The sequence below is a fragment of the Diabrotica virgifera genome, chromosome 10, assembly GCF_917563875.1.
Source record: "Diabrotica virgifera virgifera chromosome 10, PGI_DIABVI_V3a".
NCBI classification, from domain to species: domain Eukaryota; kingdom Metazoa; phylum Arthropoda; class Insecta; order Coleoptera; family Chrysomelidae; genus Diabrotica; species Diabrotica virgifera.
This window is the reverse complement of record NC_065452.1, coordinates 42,527,133-42,547,443: the sequence shown is the minus strand read 5'-3', so window position 1 is coordinate 42,547,443 and position 20,311 is coordinate 42,527,133. Positions and strand designations below refer to the sequence as shown.

The window sequence follows — 20,311 nt, the reverse complement described above, 5'->3', positions numbered from 1 at the left end:
TTAAGCAGAACTGGACTTACAGCCACTTTTCATAACAAGGTTCCCACTCACCCCCACCTCTTATTTGCAAAGGTAGAGTTACACTTGTGAAATCAAATATTCGCAGAATTTTGCGAAGAATACGATGATTGGATTTTCAGTGCCCTTTCATTATGTAAATTTTGTAGAATTTTGATTTTCAAATTTTTGACATTCAATTACGCCCTCTAGCGGTGGACTTACAAATATGAAAATAATTTCCAGGCTTTTCTCGAGGTAACTTTGGTTATAAATTTTTTTTTCCCAAAGCTGTACTATAAACGGTTTCTGAGATATGGTCGAGAGCCATTCTTATTGGGACACCCGGTACAATTGACACTTTTCTCTATTATAATCACATAAAATAATACTAAATCTAAAGAGCTCTAAACTAAATTTTATGTAAAATGTTTATTTTAAATATGTTTTTATGTTTATGTTTTATGTTTTTATGGAATACTTAACATGATACCTAAATTAATAGGTCCATAATACACATAATTCTTAAATTAGACAAGCCCCAAGAAAGCAGTATCACAATCTTGTTTATTTTACCAAATAGATATCATCATTTCCTCTCCTAAATGCTGATACAAAATTAACAACTTGCAAGAAATTTGAAGAAAATAAATAAAGCATTCTCATTAAGAGCAAAATTACTTGGTTGAAATATGATATCTTTGACCAATAAATTATATTAGTATTAACATGGTATATGCCTGTTGCCTGTTCCTGTTGGAATAATAATGGACAAAGAGTCATCGAGTTTTGCATCATGAATGATATACAAGTTAGTAACACATTTTTTCAACACAAGGAGATTCATAAATACACACGAGTGATGGATTCGCGGAACGAAAAATCCGTTATTGACCTAGTATTAGTACAGAACAGATACAAAAATGAAATAGCGGACGTGCGTGTTAAAAGAGGCTATGAGATCAGCTCGGATCATTTTCTCGTTTAAACTAAAGTAAAGACAAGGAGAGAACAGGCATTTAATATTAAAAATGAAGAAAATCGCTACGAACAACCAAGTATTAAAGTATACAAACTTCAGTCTGAAAATATTAGGAAAGAATACTGTCGTAAATTAAATGAAGAAATACGAAAAACAAATTGGAAAAATGAGGAGGATATAGAAATATTATGGAACATTTTTAAGGAGCTGGTGTACGCAACTGGGAGTAAAGTATGTGGGGTAACGAAAGGAAGATATCTGAAAGGTACAGCTTGGTGGAATAATGACATAAAATTGGAAGTTTCGAAGAAGAAAAAATTGTGGAAAAAGTATATAAGCAATAAAAGTGAAAGTAATTATCAAGAATATAAGGAACAGAGAATACTGGTTAAAAATAAAATTAAAGAAGCTAAGAATCGACAATGGGAAGAATTTGGAAATAAAATGGAAAGTGATAGTAAGGGGAATGCGAAGTTGCTTTATAGGACTTTAAAAAATCTAAGACAAAAGAAATCAAACGGATTAACAGGTTTAGAGGACAAAGATGGTAACATATTATTAAAAAATGAAGAGATTACCGAAAGATGGCGAGAACATTTTATGGAGTTATTAATGGGAGACAACAACGAAATAGAGAATGACAGGGAGGAGTACAATTTAAATGAACAACAAGATGATGATGACATAACATACGAAGAATACAGGGAAGCAATTTTAAAATTAAAAAATGGCAAGGCTGCAGGACACGATAATATTAAGGCTGAGCTAATTAAATATATGGAAGGAGAAGGATTACAATTACTATGGAAGATCATAAGGAGCTGTTGGCGTACCGGATGCATACCTAGAGATTGGACGCTTGCAACTATTCTACCATTACACAAAAAAGGCGATAAACATAAGTGTTCTAACTATAGAGGAATATCATTGTTGGTAGTTGCTAGTAAAATCTACGAAATAATACTAGAGAAAAAGCTGCGAGAAAAGATCGAGGCCACACTGGATGACAGCCAATGCGGCTTTAGGCCAGGGCGAGGTACAACCGATCTCATATTCACGGTGAGACAGTTATCAGAAAAAGCCCTAGAGCATAACAGTAAGTTGTATCTCTGTTTTGTGGACTTGGAAAAAGCATTTGATCGGGCGCCACGTAACAAGATCTGGGAAATATTAAACCGTAGAAATGTGAAACCGAAGTTAATCCAAGCAATAAAGAGTATATATAAATGTACACGTAATAATGTAAGAACGAACAATTGCTCATCTCTTGAATTCTACACAAGGACAGGTGTAAGACAAGGTGGTGTTCTGAGTCCTTTGTTATTTATCACTCTAATGGATGAAATTGCAAAAGAATGCAGGGGTAAGGTAAAAAGAACTAGGGTTGGGGTGTATAAACTTCAACAAGTTTGCGTGTCAGAGTTGATATATGCCGACGACCTGGTTATTGTGGCAAAATCAGAAAAAGACTTGCAAGTAAATGTGAATGTTTGGAATGAAGCCTTTAAGAAATTTGGGATGAGAATAAATATTGAAAAAACAGAAGCTTTAGTAATATCGAAAACACAAGAAAATATAAATGTTAAGTTGAATAATGAGACCATTACACAAGTTGAGGACTTCAAGTATCTAGGATCAACAATGAATGGGCAAGGAAATATAGAACCAGAAATAAACAGCAGGGTAATGAGTGCAACAAAATTATACTATGCACTAAATAGAAGTTTTATTAGGAAGAAAGAAGTAAGCCTGAAAACAAAAATGAAAGTATTTCAAACCGTATACGAGCCGGTGCTACTCTACGGTAGTGAAACGTGGACAGTGAACGACAACATCCGTAGTAAAATCCAAGCATGCGAAATGCGATATTTACGGGCGGTATCCGGGGTGACCAGACGTGATCGTATAAGAAATGAAGACATACGTGAAAGGTGCGGTGTTGGAAGGACCTTAGACAGACTTGAAACGAAACAGTTATCGTGGTTCGGACATATGGCGAGAATGAGTGAAGGTAGAACTGTAAAGAGGGTATGGAAAGCGGCATCTGACAACAAACGAAGAAGAGGCAGGCCAGCAAGAACGTGGAATGCAAATATTGGAAAGGCTTGCGGAAAAAGAAATATTGGGTGGAGAGAAGCAGAAAGACTAGCTACCGACCGAAAGGCATGGAGACGTCTCATTTCTCCACTTACCTCGACACCGTAAGGTACAAGAGGAAGGCTTAAGTAAGTAAGTAACATGGTATAAGAATTCTATGCAGCATTGCATATTTTTGTATATTTTACTTGTGTGATATGCAAGATTAACAAACACAGATTATAGGGTAATATGAGGAATTTAAACCACATTTAAAAAATGAATTTTTTATTTTAGTATTTTGCATAACACCAGCAGAAAAAGGCTCATTTTGGCACCCCCCAAACAGGGGCGCCCGCCTGCAGTGCATCCCTTGCAGGCCCGTTATCGCCGGCCCTGAAAATAAATGAACTATCTTTTCCGTCCAAAAACGAAAATATGCCTCATGTGGAGTTATAGAACTTACAACAAGGAAAGCTTATTGGTCTTGTGGAGCAAGTAATGTTCTGAGAGGGACCTAGCTGCAGAGCTAGGGTAATACAGGGCGTTCTATCCAAAACCTATGCTAGGTAACAGGAACCTATGCCAAAAAGTAATAACCATTCGCCACCATCGTTTAATTGTTCAATCAGCTGGAAGACGCCCAACCATTTTTTGTCACCTGCAGCTCCAAAGGCAGCTTTTGGTAGCTACAGGTGTAACTCTTTCAGTTGAAACGATAAATAAGAGTTCGTGCTAGGAAGTATACAGCAGGAAACAGTTACTTCCCCAGTTATCCAGACAGCACAAGATTGTTCGCCTAAATTAAATTGGTGTCTGCACCACCAAAACTGGAACATTGGGAATTGACAAAATGTGCTATTTTCAAACAAAGTCAGGATTTGTGTTAAATCAGGTGACCCACGAAATCGTGTACTTAGAGGACTAGAAAGACAAGCAAGAACGAAAACTGTCCAGTTTTTTCAGTGGCGTAGCTAGCGTGGGTGACACCCGGGGCGGTAATCGATGGTGTCGCCCCAAATCCTAAAAATAAAGATTGTTAAAATCAACGAAAATCCGATAAACGTATGTTTTGAATAATGAAAAAATTAAAAATTATGGTTAACGAAACTGCAGTAAATAGTATATCATCATCATCGTCTAACCGCTATCGTCCACTGCTGAACCCTCCTTTAAGTTTCGCCATGTCTCCCTATCTTGAGCTACCACTATCTAGTTCCCGGCAGTTCTATATAACAGTTTATTTACTTTTTTGGTTTACACTATGTGAATGAATTAAAATATTTTTTTAGCTTTACTAGCGACAAACTCTGAAATTACATTTTCAATATTTATGTTTTGCTTTGCTTCATGTTCGATAGTTAATCATCATCCAGCATCAAAAGTCCACTGCTGAACATAGTCCTCCTCCCCTCATTTCCAACCCCATCTATCCTGCGCCGCTCTGATCCAGTTTTTTTTAGCTTTCTTAAGTCGTCAGTCCATCTTGTAGGCGGTCGACCGACGCATCTCTTGTCTTCTCTTGGCCTCCATTCCAGTAACCTCTTCGTCCATCGCCCATCTGTCGTTCCGGCTATGTGTCCTGCCCTTCTCCACTTCAACCTGGCTATCCTTTCGATGACGTCAGTCACCTTTGTTCTTCTCCTGATTTCTTCGATTTTGATTTTGTCTCGCAGAGTTATTCCTAACATTGACCGCTCCATTCTCCTAACATTGACCGCTCCGTTCGATAGTTAATAAACCTAGGTTATTTAGCCTTGTTGACGTCATTGTTTCTCGCAAGTAATTCTTGATTGATTTTAGCTTCCCAAAACTTCTCTCACATGAAGCAACCGATACAAAAATGGTCATAAACAATTTTAAGGCGACCATTAAGTTTGGGAGAGATTCTATAAAATCCCATTCCACAATGAATTTTAAAAAGTCTACATTTACTAACCATTTAGATGCTGTAATATTGGCCGCTTGTAAAAGTCTTGTGAGCCTTGGTATTTCTAGCAGGAGGTCTTCTTCTGATACCTCTTCATGGTAAAAGTCACAAAATGTTGAAACAGCTAATTTCAACTATTCACTGTTCGTGAAAAAGCAAAGTGTGTGTCTGCACAGCGTAGAACAATGAAGTCATATTACTGGACTAATCTGGTTTCGAGTTCAACATTGAATGTCAAAACATTCCAACGTAATATTATCTTTTTGAAGTTCTGCTCGAAGTGTAAGTCCTATATAGGTAGCTAACTCACCATCCATTCGTTTTCTACGTCGAATTAGTTTTTAGGTGGACATGTCGTCGTCCTCATATTTTGTCGTGGCAAAATCTATGTATTACTTTATTTATAATATGACTACGTTTTTCTTCAATATAAAGACGAAGTGCCCCTATTTTGGTCATGATTGATCAATGCTTTTAATTACACAAAGCGGGTATGAGGTTATGTGCAGCACCTCTGGTGTATAAATTTTCTTGTTGATGAGAGAATTTGTAAATTGAAGCAACAACACTATAAAAATGCCTGCCAATACTTTAACTGCAGCCAGCATAGTGCGCAGTGACTGAGAACTCCAACGCGTTGTGGAAAGTCGCTTAACAGATGTTTTGCTGTGTTTAATAAGCACTTCCTAGCAGCTAATGGAAACATATAAAAAAACTTAAAAATTGCTTCTACAGTAGTTCTGAAAAATGTTACACAAGATGTGTTTTGTGCAAAAGATTTCTGGCCACATAAATTGATTAAATGATCAATAGATCCGAAGAAAATGGCCTTTTTGATTTTTGCTTTAATAATAGCTTTTATTCCTCCATGTACGCCGCTCATAACAGCTGCATTATCGTATCCCTGTGAACGACACTTCATAATATTTCTACACCATCAATTTCAAGCTTCTTGAGTATTTCGTTACTTAGATCAACTTAGATTAACTGCTTTTTTCCTTTTAACGGAAAAAATTGCCTCTTTGACCTCGACTTTTCTTGGTTTCGTCACAGTATAAAGAGGAACAGTAAAAGGATCATAATGGAAATCACATCTTATGGAAAATATAATGTCACTCAAATTAAATAAAATTTATACGAATAGATTCGTTTTACATTAACGGTCAATTCTTTTCATTGCGCCAACTCTTAATTATGATTAATTACGGAGCAAATTGCAATTAAAGTTTATCGAAATCACATTTTTGGAGTCCACAGAGGTGTCAGTTACAATCACTATTGCTGTGGGTGCTATTCAAAACAGCTTAAACCCCGCTGGGCCTAAGCGGGTTAGTGAAACTATTATAATAAGATGCTTAATATCTCGAGAAGATTTATAAAGTACAGATAATTTGGGTATTTTATTTTAAAATATTTTTTCTCTCTCTAACTTATGTACTTACCCATTTGATTTCAGATTTATTTATATCAATTTCTGCTCTTAATATTGAAAATTCAGAGTTGGCGCAATGATAACAATTGGCCGTTAATTTAAAACGAATATATTCGTATAAATTTTATTGAATTTGAGTGACATTATATTTTCCATAAGATCTGTGCGGTGTCCTTTCTTCTATGTAGGCACTTTGATCTCAAGAAGTACTACCGGCAGAGTACGCAATTGGTAATTCACCAGTGGTGGGTGCGTGTTTTCCCTGTTAACCTGTACGTTTCTACGCGAGCAGCAATGCGAGAGTGGTGCAATGCACCTTTTTTACTTCTTACTTCTTTACTTCTTTTTACGATTTTACTTCCAATTATTCGGAGAGAAGTTCTACTGTCCCTCTTTATGCTGAGGTTTCGTGTGTTCACAAAATAACATCGAACTTTAGATTGATACGTGATCGGGTCTCTTGGGTGTCACCTCTGAAGGGGTGACACCCGGGGCGGACCGCCCCCCGCCCCACCCTAGCTACGCCACTGGGTTTGTTCACAAATACAAAACGGGAAGTGTAATGTTCTGGAGAGAAATTGTGATCCGTAAAAAACTCATTTAATTTTCATCCAATCAACTGTCACTGCTCACAGATGTTGATTACCTGTAGTTAGGCTCTGGAGAGATGTAAGAGAAAAAAAAATTAATTTTCATGCATGATAATGACCTCCATATGCCATTAGAGTGACTAGAAACATCATTAAAGCAGAAGGTATCCCTTGTTTGGAGTGGCCTGCTTGCTCACCCGAGCTTAACCCTATAGAGTATTTGTGGGGTATGCTATGCTTAAAAGAAAAATTAGTACTCGCCGGGATAATCCACTGCTAGTACAAGGATAAACACCGCACGGCTAGTACAAGCTGCTCTTGAACAATGGAGCAACCTACCACAACAAAATGTTGATAATTTGATAAGGAGCGTGCCCACGCAAAATGAAGCTTGCATAAGGACTAGAGGTGATAAAACTGACTACCATAAAAAAAATGAATAAAAACAATTTGAACATTATTTAGTCTAGGCGTCAGAGGGGTCACCGTGTCCTTTTCAATTCTGATGTGACAAACTCAACGGTTTCTTATAGATTTTGGCTGATGATTACCAATTTCGAGGGTGGATTTCGATCCGACTGGTCAAAAAATTGTTATAAACAATTTAATTGTTTAAAAATTTTTTATAAGGCTCTGGCTCATAAACTAAAAGATAAAAAATGTGTCAAATAAAATTTGTTCCTTAATAAAAAACGAAGAAAAAACCGTTTACTAAACTTAAATCCAACAATTAGAACTTAAAATATTGTAAATAGTGCACAATGCAAATCGCAAATTGCAAAATAAGTATTTTTCGAAGCTTTATCGATCATAATTCAGCTTCTACGCATGAAAACTAGCCTTAGAAGGTCTCATGCTAAAGGTTAATCAAGAAGCTTCCCAACAAAGTTTGTTAAATTATTTTATATGCATTTGTTTTAAAGTTATACCCGTTTGAAATTATAATTTTCTTAAAAAATTGTACTTTAATGTGTTCATAAGGGTTTCAAGCAAACTTGAGCTATAAACATTTATACTTTAATTAACAATAATAATAGAATAACTCAAAAGGAACAATTTGAGCTTACGAAAATGTTCGTAAGTTTATTTTGGCCAAGATATTGATATTTTAAGGGCATGCTATGAGGCGCAAGATCGGCTCACAGTCAAGTATGTTTCGACGCTTTATCGATCATAACTCGGCTTCTACGCATGCAAATGTGCCAGTATGTGATATCCATATAAAAATGGATCGAGTTCTTTTGCAGCATCATCATTGCATATAAAACGAGCACTTATGATATGGCGGCATACACACAATTGACGGGCCTTGATGATGCTGCAAAAGAACTAGATCCACTTTATATGGACATAATATAGATAATTAGACTCTGAAGCCCCAAAAAGTTATAGTTTTACTGCCTACTAGAACAGACTTAGTACCACCATGTAACTGTAAAAATTGCTCTAAGAACTTATACAGATGTAATAAAGCTGAGATTCCCTGTATATCTCTATGTCGATGCATGAAAGAAAATGTTTGTTAAAATAGTATTAATAAATAGTATCAACTTACTTTTTCTGTGGATGCTATAAAATATGCAACTTCTCTCACTACTTACATACATTCAAAACGAACAATTCCTCACGCAGTGAGAAAAGTCGGCCATTGCAGTGAGAAATATGTTTTCCTACGGGTTCTCCTACGGTCTTCCATACTATGATCGCCGTTTCCATGGTAACATGCACAATACAAACACAATTAATGTTGTCAAATAAATGTGTTAAAGCAAAACTTACCAGGAATTACTTTTCAAAACTGTTCGTTCAAAAATAACTGTTAATAAGAATTTTAAAAAATAAGGTAAATAAATTTTAAGAATAATAAATACCTATGTACAATGTACATGTCTTATGTATTCTATTTCAATTTATGCATATAATATACCTAAAAGCACCTAAATTATTTAATTTTGAAGTTTGAACTCTTGATGACAAAATCGCATTCATAGAAAAAGTACAGTGTACAACACATGAGAAAATGACATATTTCTCCCTCGGCTCGTGCCAACAAACTTCTGCGCTCGTAAGAAATACAGTAAAACCTCCGTTAACCGAAACCCTTTTAACCGAAACATCGCTTAACCGAAATGGCAGACAGTTACAAAAAGTTCTTCAATAAAAAGTGAATTTAAAAAAAGCAATAAAATTAAGGAAAATGAACATGTTTAGAGTGTTTTTTAAAGAAATCTGCTATTTTCTTCTGTGTTTTTTTTGATCAAGATGTTTTGCAGCTATATCTCTCCAATACCATGTAATTTGATATAAGAAGAATACAAAAAACAATGATATTTTTAACCGAAATTCTTGTTATCCGAAACGGCCTTCCCCCCAATTATTTCGGTTAACAGAGGTTTCACTGTATGTCCTTTTTCTCACTTGTTGTACAATATACTATTTTAGTTATATTTCCGAGATACTAGCTTTTAATGTTTTTTTTCTCATTTAGTACAAAAAATAGAAGACAAAGTAAATAGACTGAAAGGTGATACGAGGTACACGAGATTTAATTATAAGAATTATATGATAAAATTTTATTAGGATCTTCAAAAATGAAAAATGAAGATAACGTATACATAGAAATTATAATTTGCATCGAGAAGTTGAACCTTTACGCGGTGAGCCGATCTTGCGCCTTATAGCGCACCATTAAAATATCGATATCTTGGCCTAAAATAAACTTACGAACATTTTCTTAAGCTCAAATTATTCCTTTTGAGTTCTTCTATCATTATTGTTAATTAAAGTATAAATGTTTATAGCTGAAATTTGCTTGAAACTCTTATAAACAAATTATTGTGAACAAATTATTATAATGAACATAGAGTTCAGTGGAGAGATTCAAGTATAGTCCTGAAAGAATCAGATAGTAAAAAGAGAAAAATCAAAGAAGCGGCTCTAATTATGCTAAATGAAACCAATTGTGTCGCAAATTCCTCGGTAGAATGCAGTAGGATGTGGTTACCCATACTGAAAGAGGAAGTCAATAGAAAGAAAATACCACGATTAGCAAGTCAATAACATATCGAGTTATCGAGAATATTATTTATAATTTAAACATATTAAAGTCAGAATTTGGTATTAGTTTGTTGAGAGTAAATTAAATGTAAAACCAAATACTTACGATGACGGGATAGTATCACGAGGTTTTTTCCTGGTTTTCCCTCGTGATTTACCATGGAATCTATAACGCGAGAATTTTACTGTCATCGTTGCATTTGTTGTCTTTTTAAAGACAGATCACATGCTATGATTTTTGAAGATATTCTTCTTTAGCGGCGAATCGATTGAGGGTAAAATTTGATTGATCCGCGCGCATGCGCACACCGACAGTATGGTATTAGTTGTTATACGGGCTCTGATTGGGTGTTGAAATTTTGAAATGATCTGTCAATAATTGTTCAATATGGAGGTTATCGGTAAACAAAAATATTGTATAATATTAGTTTTTATTGATGTGTGGACAGAAATAAAATCAAATTTATAATTATAGTGACTTTTTAAATAGTTTTGAAAAGCCGCAGGTACGTAATTCTAAATGTTTCAGTTGGAAATACGTAATAGTTTCAATACCTATCTATTTGGAAAATGTAAACAAAATAATGTAGTTACCTATTAGTAGGCAATGCTTTAATTTACATAATCTGATTACGAACAAACTTTCTACAAATCTTCATCTCATATATCGTTTTCTTACTCTATATTTTGTTGTATTTTATTTCGACAAAAATCAAACTAATAATTTTATTAAATTCATATAAATTTATGGTGTAAACGTTTAGTTTGTGTATATTCCCACATGACGTATACGAGAGTTTGGTGCAGTTTGAAATGGCGTCAACTTTCGTACGGGGTAGATACGTAGACGTGAAGTGGGTTCGAGCCCCAAGCAAGTTATTATTTTTTTTATTTTTTTTATAGATTTTATGATTTGCACTTGGCAGCAAATGAAGCGAGTGACGAAGAAAACAACGACAAAGAAGAGCTGCTAAAAGAGCTGGCAGCCCAAAAAGAACTGATGAGACAGCTGTTCGAAGCCACCAAAACCAGAGAAGCCCAGTATGAGGTACGGCTGGTAAAAAAGAATAACGAGATAGCCCAGCAGAGGGCTGAAAAAGCGGAGCTGAAGAAAGAAATATTGGAGAAGAAAGTCGCGATGGTCAAGTCACAAAAGCAGGTGGTGGACCGGTTAGACGTGTTGACGGAAGCCCGAAGCCAGGACAATAAGAGCCAACAACAACAGGAAAAGCCACCATCAAAGCTGCCAAAACCGAAGCCAACAACTGAGAAGCCACAACCAACCGCCGAAGTTAAGAAAAAGTCCGAAAAATTGAAAAAGAAAGAAGATTTCCAGTCACTGAAATCACCAATTTCGAAAGACGAGGCGACGGCATGATAACTTCAAGCAGACATCGCTATGAGGGCTGCTTCACCCCCAATACAGGACACTCTCAACCTGCCCCAAAGACCAGCTCCACCAATCCACCCACCTACGATCACGGGTGGAGATACGCCTGCCCTGCGGCGTCCTAGTGATTCAGAGACTGAACAAATGGAGACAAACCAACACGAAGACACCACCGTGTTGCCTGAACAACAGGCAACACCATACCGAAAGCCCCCTGTAATTAAATTACAGAGCGTCAGCGAAACAGGGGCCATCCTAAACATAGCCCAAAAGGAAAAGGTATATACAGTAAAGAAGATTTCCAGGAGTGGTAGAGAAACCCTCATTCAGGCGAAACGCCTTGAAGACTACAGGAAAATGGTAAGGATAATGAAAGAATATGCAAAGGCATATGACGCAAAAGATAAAACCAAGAGGCTACAATGGATAGCCTTCCCGTTAGACGAGGACGTAAAACTTAGAGTGGGTTTAAGAGGGTTGCCCACTAACACTACCGAGAAGACAATACAAGAAGAAATGGCAGCACAATATAATATTGTCTGCCACTCTGCAAAAAATATGTCCATCAGAGCCGGCCCCAAGAGACAACTCCCAATGTTCGTCCTGACTCTGGATCACGGGGAAATCGAGGGAGCAAAGCGGATCACCAACTTGTGCCATATGAAGGTCGTGGTTGAGGACTGAGGACCTACGGAAGGCAACAAGACCTACGCAGTGTTTCAACTGCCAAGGCTATCACCATGCACAGAACGCGTGCCACAAAGATCCCAAATGTGTGAAATGCGGAGAAGATCACCCGACGAAGCTGTGTAAAAGACCGAGAGAAACCAAGACAACCTGCGCCAATTGCAACGGAAGTCATCCCGCAAATTACAGAGGATGCCCGAGATGCTCAACCTGGGGACGACCACCACCAAAGAGGCCACAACAACAGACGCCCAGACGACAACAAGCAACTGGGGTTTCATACGCCCAAGCTACGCAAAACAACCAACAAACGCAGAACAAAAAGTAGAGAACAACACAGCGATCCCCCAAGACGAAGACTACCTAGTCAGAATGGTCACCAATATTGTGACTAAGGTAGTCCAAGAAGCGATCTTAGATACCAGGCAGACACAGAAGTAATGCAGGCAGACAGAAGATACTTGAGTATAGGCTCCTGGAATCCGGGAGGCATATCAACAAATCAGAACATCATGGATGAACTCGCCAACAGATACGAGATGGACGTCGTAGCAATACAGGAAAGCAAGCTTACAAACAACTTTAACCTAAAGTTTCCTGGGTACGATGTATATAGGAACGACTTCACAAGAAGATCAGGAGGAACGGCCATCCTAATCAAGAAGGGAATTTAAACACACAAGATTCACGACCCCACCACTTGTAAACATGAAGGCAACCACAATAGAAGTGAAAATGGGTCAAGGCGTAGTCAGAATAACATCAGCCTACGCAAGACCGCGAGACCCATTAATTGACGATGACCTAGATGCGTTCCTAAACATCGCTGAAACATCGATAATAATAGGAGACCTGAATGCAAGATCCCCCAACTGAAACGATAGAGCTACGAACAGAAACGGACGACTACTAAATAACTATATAGAAAATAACGAAGACATAGTGGCAATGGGCCCAGAAGAACCTACACTTTCCCAGGAAATGGACTTCCCACCCACATCGACATCGTTGTGGCTAAAAACCTAGGACTACAAGCTGAACTAATCACCCTGAACGAAGGAACAAGAGATCACAACCCCATTCACTAGAACTAGGAACATGGGAAGAAACAAACCCACCGAAAAGAATAAAAAAGAAAATAAATTAGACGAATTACAAAAGATTAGTGAGTGAAGGAATAAACATAGAGCCAGTTATAAATAACCCTCAACAAATAAAAGAAAAAGTCCTAGAGCTAGAAAATATCATCCAAGAAGCAATCACAAACAGCACAACAGAGAAAGTAGTCGAGATCCACACGGGAAGGTTCAAGGACACACCACAAGAAGTACAAGACTTGATAAGGAAAAAAAACCGAGCGAGGCAAATAGCCAGAAGAACAAGAAACCGAGTAGACAAAACCTGGGCAAACACATTAAACAGAGAGGTCAAAACGGCCCTTCGACAACACCGCAGTGAAAAATAGGACAACTTCGTACAAGAGATGGAAGAGCTAGACTCAAACGTGAAAAATGACTGGAAGCTCCAGAAAATGATGAGAAGTGACAGAAAACCTATCCCCCCATTACATGGAGAAAACGGCATGGTGGTGTATACCATAGAAGAAAAAGCAGAGGTGATGGACCCAGAAGACATTATTCCCCCAACATCACCGGAAGAAATCAACGAACATATAAGAAACAGTTCACCGAGAAAAGCGCCTGGTCTAGACGAAATAACAAATAGAGCCCTAAAGTTTTTGCCTATAAGAGCTATAGTGTACTTTACAAACATAGTGAACGCGATATTAAGGTACAAAATATTCCCGAACAGAGGGAAAGAGGCCCATGTTATCATTGCCAAAACCTGGCAAGAACCACACATTCCTGCAGAACTACAGGCCAATCAGCTTACTCCCAGCGATCAGCAAGATAGTGGAAAAAATTATTCTCAGCAGACTGCAAACGGAAACAAACAGATTAGAGATAATCCCAGAAGCTCAATTCTGATTCAGACCAGAGCACTACAGCGAGCTAAAAGTACTCAAATTAACTGAGTTCATAGCAGCTGGATTCAACGACAAGCAGTACACTGGAGCAGCATTCCTGGACGTAAGCAAAGCTTTCGACAGAGTATGGCACAAGGGGCTCATATACAAAATGCGAGGTTATGGGTACAGCGGAGCGATGACGAGGCTGATCTCCTCGTACTTAGGCGGCCGGAGCTTCAGGGTTTGGATAGGACAAGTCCTGTCCGAGCTCGGAAGCCCGGAGGCTGGAGTGCCGCAGGGAGCGATCCTGTAACCTCTGCTGTACACAATATACACCGCTGACGTACCTAGAACACCAGGTACCCTAATGAGCCTCTACGCCGACGATACAGCGATAGCGGCCAAACACAGAAACGTAGACATCGCAGTGACCAACCTGCAAACAGCGTTAGAAGACATCGAGGAATGGTGTATAAAATGGAATATAGCCATCAACTCCGAAAAGACGCAAGCGGTACTATATAAGAAAGGAAGACAATAACCAGAAGAACAGCTGACGGTGCTGAACAACCCCATCTAGTGGAAAAATGAAGCTAAATACCTGGGAGTCATCGTGGACAAAGGATTAACCTTCCAAAAATACGTAGAAGCAACAGTCCAGAAGGCCAACATGGCGGAGCAACATTAAGAGGACTCACAGAAAGGAAAAGTAAATTAAGACTAAAAACGAGGTTAAGACTAATAAATAGCATAATATTACCGGTATTAACATACGCATCTCTCGCATGGGGACAAGTATGCAACACCCACAAAAAGAAGATACAAGCGGTCCACAACAGCAGCTTAAGAGAGAAGCAGCGAGAGTCCCAAGATACGTCGCAGAAAGATTCCTGTTCAGAGAACTTCAACAGGTGAGAGTCACCGAAATGATGACAGATAAAGCAAGGGTCAAATTCGCGGAGCTGGCGCACCACCCAAGTCACATACTGCGAGAGATGCTAGGATATGACGCATTCCACCGATGAAAGCACAAAAGTTCTAAACAGCAAATAGTGGATTAAAGTAAATCGAATAAAGCAAACAAAGAGTGACAAAGTAAAAGAAAAAGTAAAAGTGAAAGTAGTAGTCAGTTCGTAGCTCGAAACACCTAGTGCCGAAGAAACACGCAACCCAAGCGTAGGTCCAACACCACGACCAGGTAAGTCAGCCAGTAAGAAAATAGAGGAAAAGGCGCAAGCCAACAAAAAAACACAAAAAAAAACAAAAAAAGGGGAAGCCACCAAAAAAAAAACATAAAAAACACAAAAATCATAAAATTCTTGAGCACCAAGCCATTGGACCGAGCTCAGTGGGGCTTGGTATAGTGACTTGGGGCCCAAGCAAACAGTTTTAGTACGGTTTAGCGGATAAGTAACTAGAAGATAAAGGTATAGAGCGCTTCACGCTGGCCTAGTTTTGTAATTCGATTAGGGCACCACATTGGAATCTTATTACTCAGGATTCCATTGTGAAGAGCATTTGGCTACGATAGTTGTGCCCCCATCGCGCATCAGCGTGCTATGGGGGGAAAGGGATGGCCTGGGGCATTGGGGCGAGGTGGGGTGATCCCTGTTTTTACTCGGGTCAAAACACCTCGCTCCAATGAATTGTTACACCCGAATGTACTTCTTCGATAGGGTGGACATCTCCCACAGGTCGGGTTGAATCAAATTGCTTGCTACCTAATTCATTCTCTCTAATCTAAGTAGCCTAGCCACCGCAGCAAGTTTATTTTGATAGTTCTACCAATACTAGGCTCACTATAAAGAAGGTGGTAAAGCTCAAAATTATAGCGTCTACGCCATAATCCGTTTTTCTTCCCGCCCTGATAGATATGTATCTCTGGGGATTTTACGTTCAAAACAGCCTAACCGATCTTCATCACTTTTTGTTATCGTCCACGTCTCTGACGAGTAAGTGAGGACGGGCTTGATTAGAGTTCAGTATGCCAATATTTTTGTTCTTTTTGAAACTTCCAGATACTTTTTTTAATTTTAATAGTTATAGTATCATTTAAAATAATCACGTTGGTTTTAATAGGTAGGGTTTTCATATAAGTAATAATAATAATAATAATGTTTTTATTTGCAGAATGATATGTAAGAATACATTATAATACTTACATATTAAATTTAATAATACATTTCTGCAAAAAAGAGATGACAAACAGCTAGGCTGATACAATGAAGTGTCATCCCTTTATTACTATAAACAAAAACAAATGATATATGACATTAAAAAAAATACAAAGAAAAATAATTGCTATTTACTTTCTTGTAAAATACTTTTGTACTTAGTCTTAAACGTACTTATTGGTAGATATTTTAGATGTTGGGGTACTTGGTTGTATATTTTAAAAATCATATATGTGAATGATCCTTGAAATTTAGTAGTTCGGTGAGCAGGTGGTGATATTTGGCCTCTGAAACGAGTATGTATGTTGTGCACATCACTGCGAAACGTAATTTTATTGTATAAATATGGTGGAGACTTACCTATATAATATTATTTTATGATACAATGTGGTCAAATGTAACTCTCTTCTACTCTTCATATTTAACCATTTAGCTTCAATCAGTTTATGGCTAATTCTTTCGAATTTTCTGATACCGTAGATGTACCGGAGACAAGAGTTTTGAGCACTTTGAATACGTGTTGTTTCTATATTGTCAAGGCACGGACCATATACTGTATCACAATAATTAAAGTGACTGAGAACCATTGCATCACACAATAAAATTTTTGTCTTTTGATCTAAAATGTGACGATGCGGAAAAAGCATTTTTAGATTGGTATAAGCCCGTTTAATGCACTTATTCACATGACTGCCAAATTTGAGATCTGTATCTAATTCTAAACCTAAATTTCGTGCCACATTAACAGATAATACATCAACACCATCAATTGAGACTGATAGTTGCTCTGAAATGACGTCTTTGTTTTTTCCGAACACTAACATTTGAGTTTTAGTGGGATTTATGATTAACTGATGTCTTTTTGAAAAGTTTATGAGTTTTGACAATTCTGTATTAAGTATAACTTACAAGTATAACTTAATTGTATTTTACTTAACTGTATTATAGACGAGGACATTTAGAACAAAATAAATAAATTTTTAAATACAGCACCTAGGGACTTGCAGTTTTTTAAATTATGTTCAGGATGACGTCAGGAGAAAAGTCTACTATTGAAAAATGGGTGGAAATGCATAATTGCACTGTAAAGTGCATAAAATGCACCAAAAATTGCATAAATATAAAAATAATGTCAAAATCAGTAGGTATACTAAGGAACAAAATTTATTATTGGGGGGTTTTTGGGGTCACTGAATACGATTACGCAATCAGAACTGACCCCCCGAATCACCTGGTGCCCAAGGTCAGTGCAAGAGACGCCATCTTCTGGAGTTTCGATGGTTTTCGGCATTAAATCGATGCAAGCGGATTTCTCACGGCTTTTAGGTGTTTCTAAGTAATAATATGCCATCAGAATTGACCTCCGGAGTACCTGGTGCCCAGGGTCGCTACTAGGGCACATAATCTTCTGTGAATTCCAGGGTTTTCGGCATTTAATTGATGCAAATGGATTACTGGAGAATTTTTGGTGTCGCTAGACACGAATATGCCATCAGAATTGACCTCCGGAGTACCTGGTGCCCAGGGTTTCTACTAAGGCACGTCATCTTTTGGGGTTTCGAAGGTTTTTGGCATTTAATTGATGCAAATGAATAACTGGAGGGATATTGAGGTCGCTAAACATGAATATGCCATCACAGCCGTCCCCCTGTGCACCTGGAGCCCAAGATCACTGCAAAGGTCGTCCTCTTCTGGAGTTTTGAGGGATTTTGGCATTAAATTGATAAAAATTAATCACTCGGGAGGTTTTTGAGGTGTTAGACACGAATATGCCATCAGAACAGAGACCACCGGATCACCTGGTGCCCAAGGTCACTGCAAGGGGCGTCATCTTCTGGAGTTTCGAGGCCTTTCGGTATTAAATTGATGCAAACGGAATACTTACGGGTTTTTGGGGTCGCTAAAAACGTGTATGCCATCATAATTGAACTTCGGAATACCTGGTGCCCAGGGTCGCTACTAGGGCACGTTATCTTCTGGAGTTTCGAGGGCTTTCGGCAGTTAATTGATGCAAATGGATTACTGGAGGGTTTTTCAGGTCGATAAACACAAATATACCACCATAACCGACCCCTGTGCACCTGGTGCCCAAGGTCACTACAAGGGACGTCATCTTCTAAAGTTTTAAGGAATTTTGGCATTAAATTGATGAAAATAAATTACTCGGGGTTTTTGAGGTCGGTAAATACTAACATGCCATAAAAACAGTCCAACGTATCACCTGGTGCCTAGTGTCACTGCAAGGGGCGTCATCCGCTAGGCGAGGTTTTCGGTACTATATTGATGCAAACAGATTACTTATAGGTTTTTGGGGATGCTGAACACGAATGCCCCATCAGAACAAACACCGGAGGACCTGGTGCCTAAGGCACGTCATCTTCTGGAGTTTCGAAATTACTCAATTGATGCAATCAGATTACTCACCGGTTTGTGTGGTTGCTAAACACAAATACGCCATCAGAAGAGACACCGGAGCACCTGGACCTAAGGCACGTTATCCTCTGGAGTTTCGAGGGTTTTTGGCATTAAATAGACTCAAACGGATTACTTATGGGTTATTGGGGTTGCTGAAGACAAATACGCCGTCAGAAGAAATACCGGAGCACCTGGTGCCTAAGGTATATCATCTTATGGAGTTTAGAAAAATTTTGGTACTAAATTGATGTAAACGAATTGCTCATGGATTTTTGGGTCTTCGGAATATCTACTGTGTTGATCTATTTATCTTTTTTATATGGGTGTTATTATGCGTTGACGTTATTAGTGATTATCGTAATCACTAGATACTCCAGAATTCCACATGTAAGCCATATTGGTGTTCAACAACCCCAAAACCAAAAAGTAATCCATTTTTCATCAATTTAGTACCGAAAACACTCGAAACTGTAGAAGATGACCTGTCTTTGGCACCAGATGCTGCGTGGGACGGGTCTGATGGCATATTCATTTTCAGCAACCCCAAAAACTCAACAGTTATCCGTTTGCACTAATTTAGTACCGAAAACTATCGAAACTACAGAAGATAACGTGCCTTAGGCACAAGGTGCTCCGGTGTCTGTTCTTATGACGTATTTATGTTCAGAAACCCCAAAAACCCAAGAGTAATCCATTTGCATCCATTTTATGCCAAAAACCCTCGAAAACTCAGAAGACGACGTGTCCTAGTAGTGATTTGGATCACCAGATATTGAGGAGTTCAATTCTGATATCATATTCGTATTTATCAAACCCAAAAACACGTAAGTAATTCGTTTGCATCAATTTAATACCGAAAGCCCTCGAAACTCCAGAAGATGACGTCCCTTGCAGTGACCTTGGGCACCAGGTTATCCGGTGGTCTGTTCTGATGGCACATTCGTGTCGAACAGCTCAAAAACCCCTGAGTGATCCATTTTTATCAATTTAATGCCAAAATCCCCCAAAACTCCAGAAGAGGACGTCCCTTGCAATGACCTTGGCTTCAGGTGCACAGGGGGTCGGTTCTGATGGCATATTCGTGTTTAGCGACCTCAAAAACCCTCCAGTAATCCATTTGCATCAATTAAATGCCGAAAACTCTCGAAACTCCAGAAGGTGACGTCACTTACAGTGGCCTTGGACACCGGGTGATTCTAAGGTCTGTCATGATGGCATCTTCGTGTTTAACCACCTCAAAAACCCCCCGAGTAGTCCAGTTACATCAATTTAGTGCCGAAATCCCTTGAAACTCCAGAATATGACGTGTCTTAGTAGCGACCCTGGAAACCAGGTACTCCGGAGGTCAATTCTGATATCATATTTGTATTTAGCGACCCCTAAAACACGGGAGTAATCCATTTGCATCGATTTAATGCCGAAAACCATCGAAACTCCAGAAGATGACGTCTCTTGCCGTGACCTTGGGCACCAGGTGATCCGGGGATCAGTTCTGATGGCTTAATCGTATTCAGTGACTCCAAAAACCCCCAAGTAATAAATTTTGTCCCTTAGTATACTGATTTTGACTTTATTTTTATATTTATGCAATTTTGGATGTATTTTATGCACT

The 20,311-nt window shown here is 38.3% G+C and overlaps 1 protein-coding gene across 1 annotated transcript in view; it reads left to right on the top strand.

Moving 5' to 3' along the window:
- The window catches only part of LOC126893421 (neurotrimin-like), a 792,502-nt gene that overhangs the window by 148,707 nt on the left and 623,484 nt on the right, over nucleotides 1-20,311 (top strand). The window lies entirely within an intron of this gene.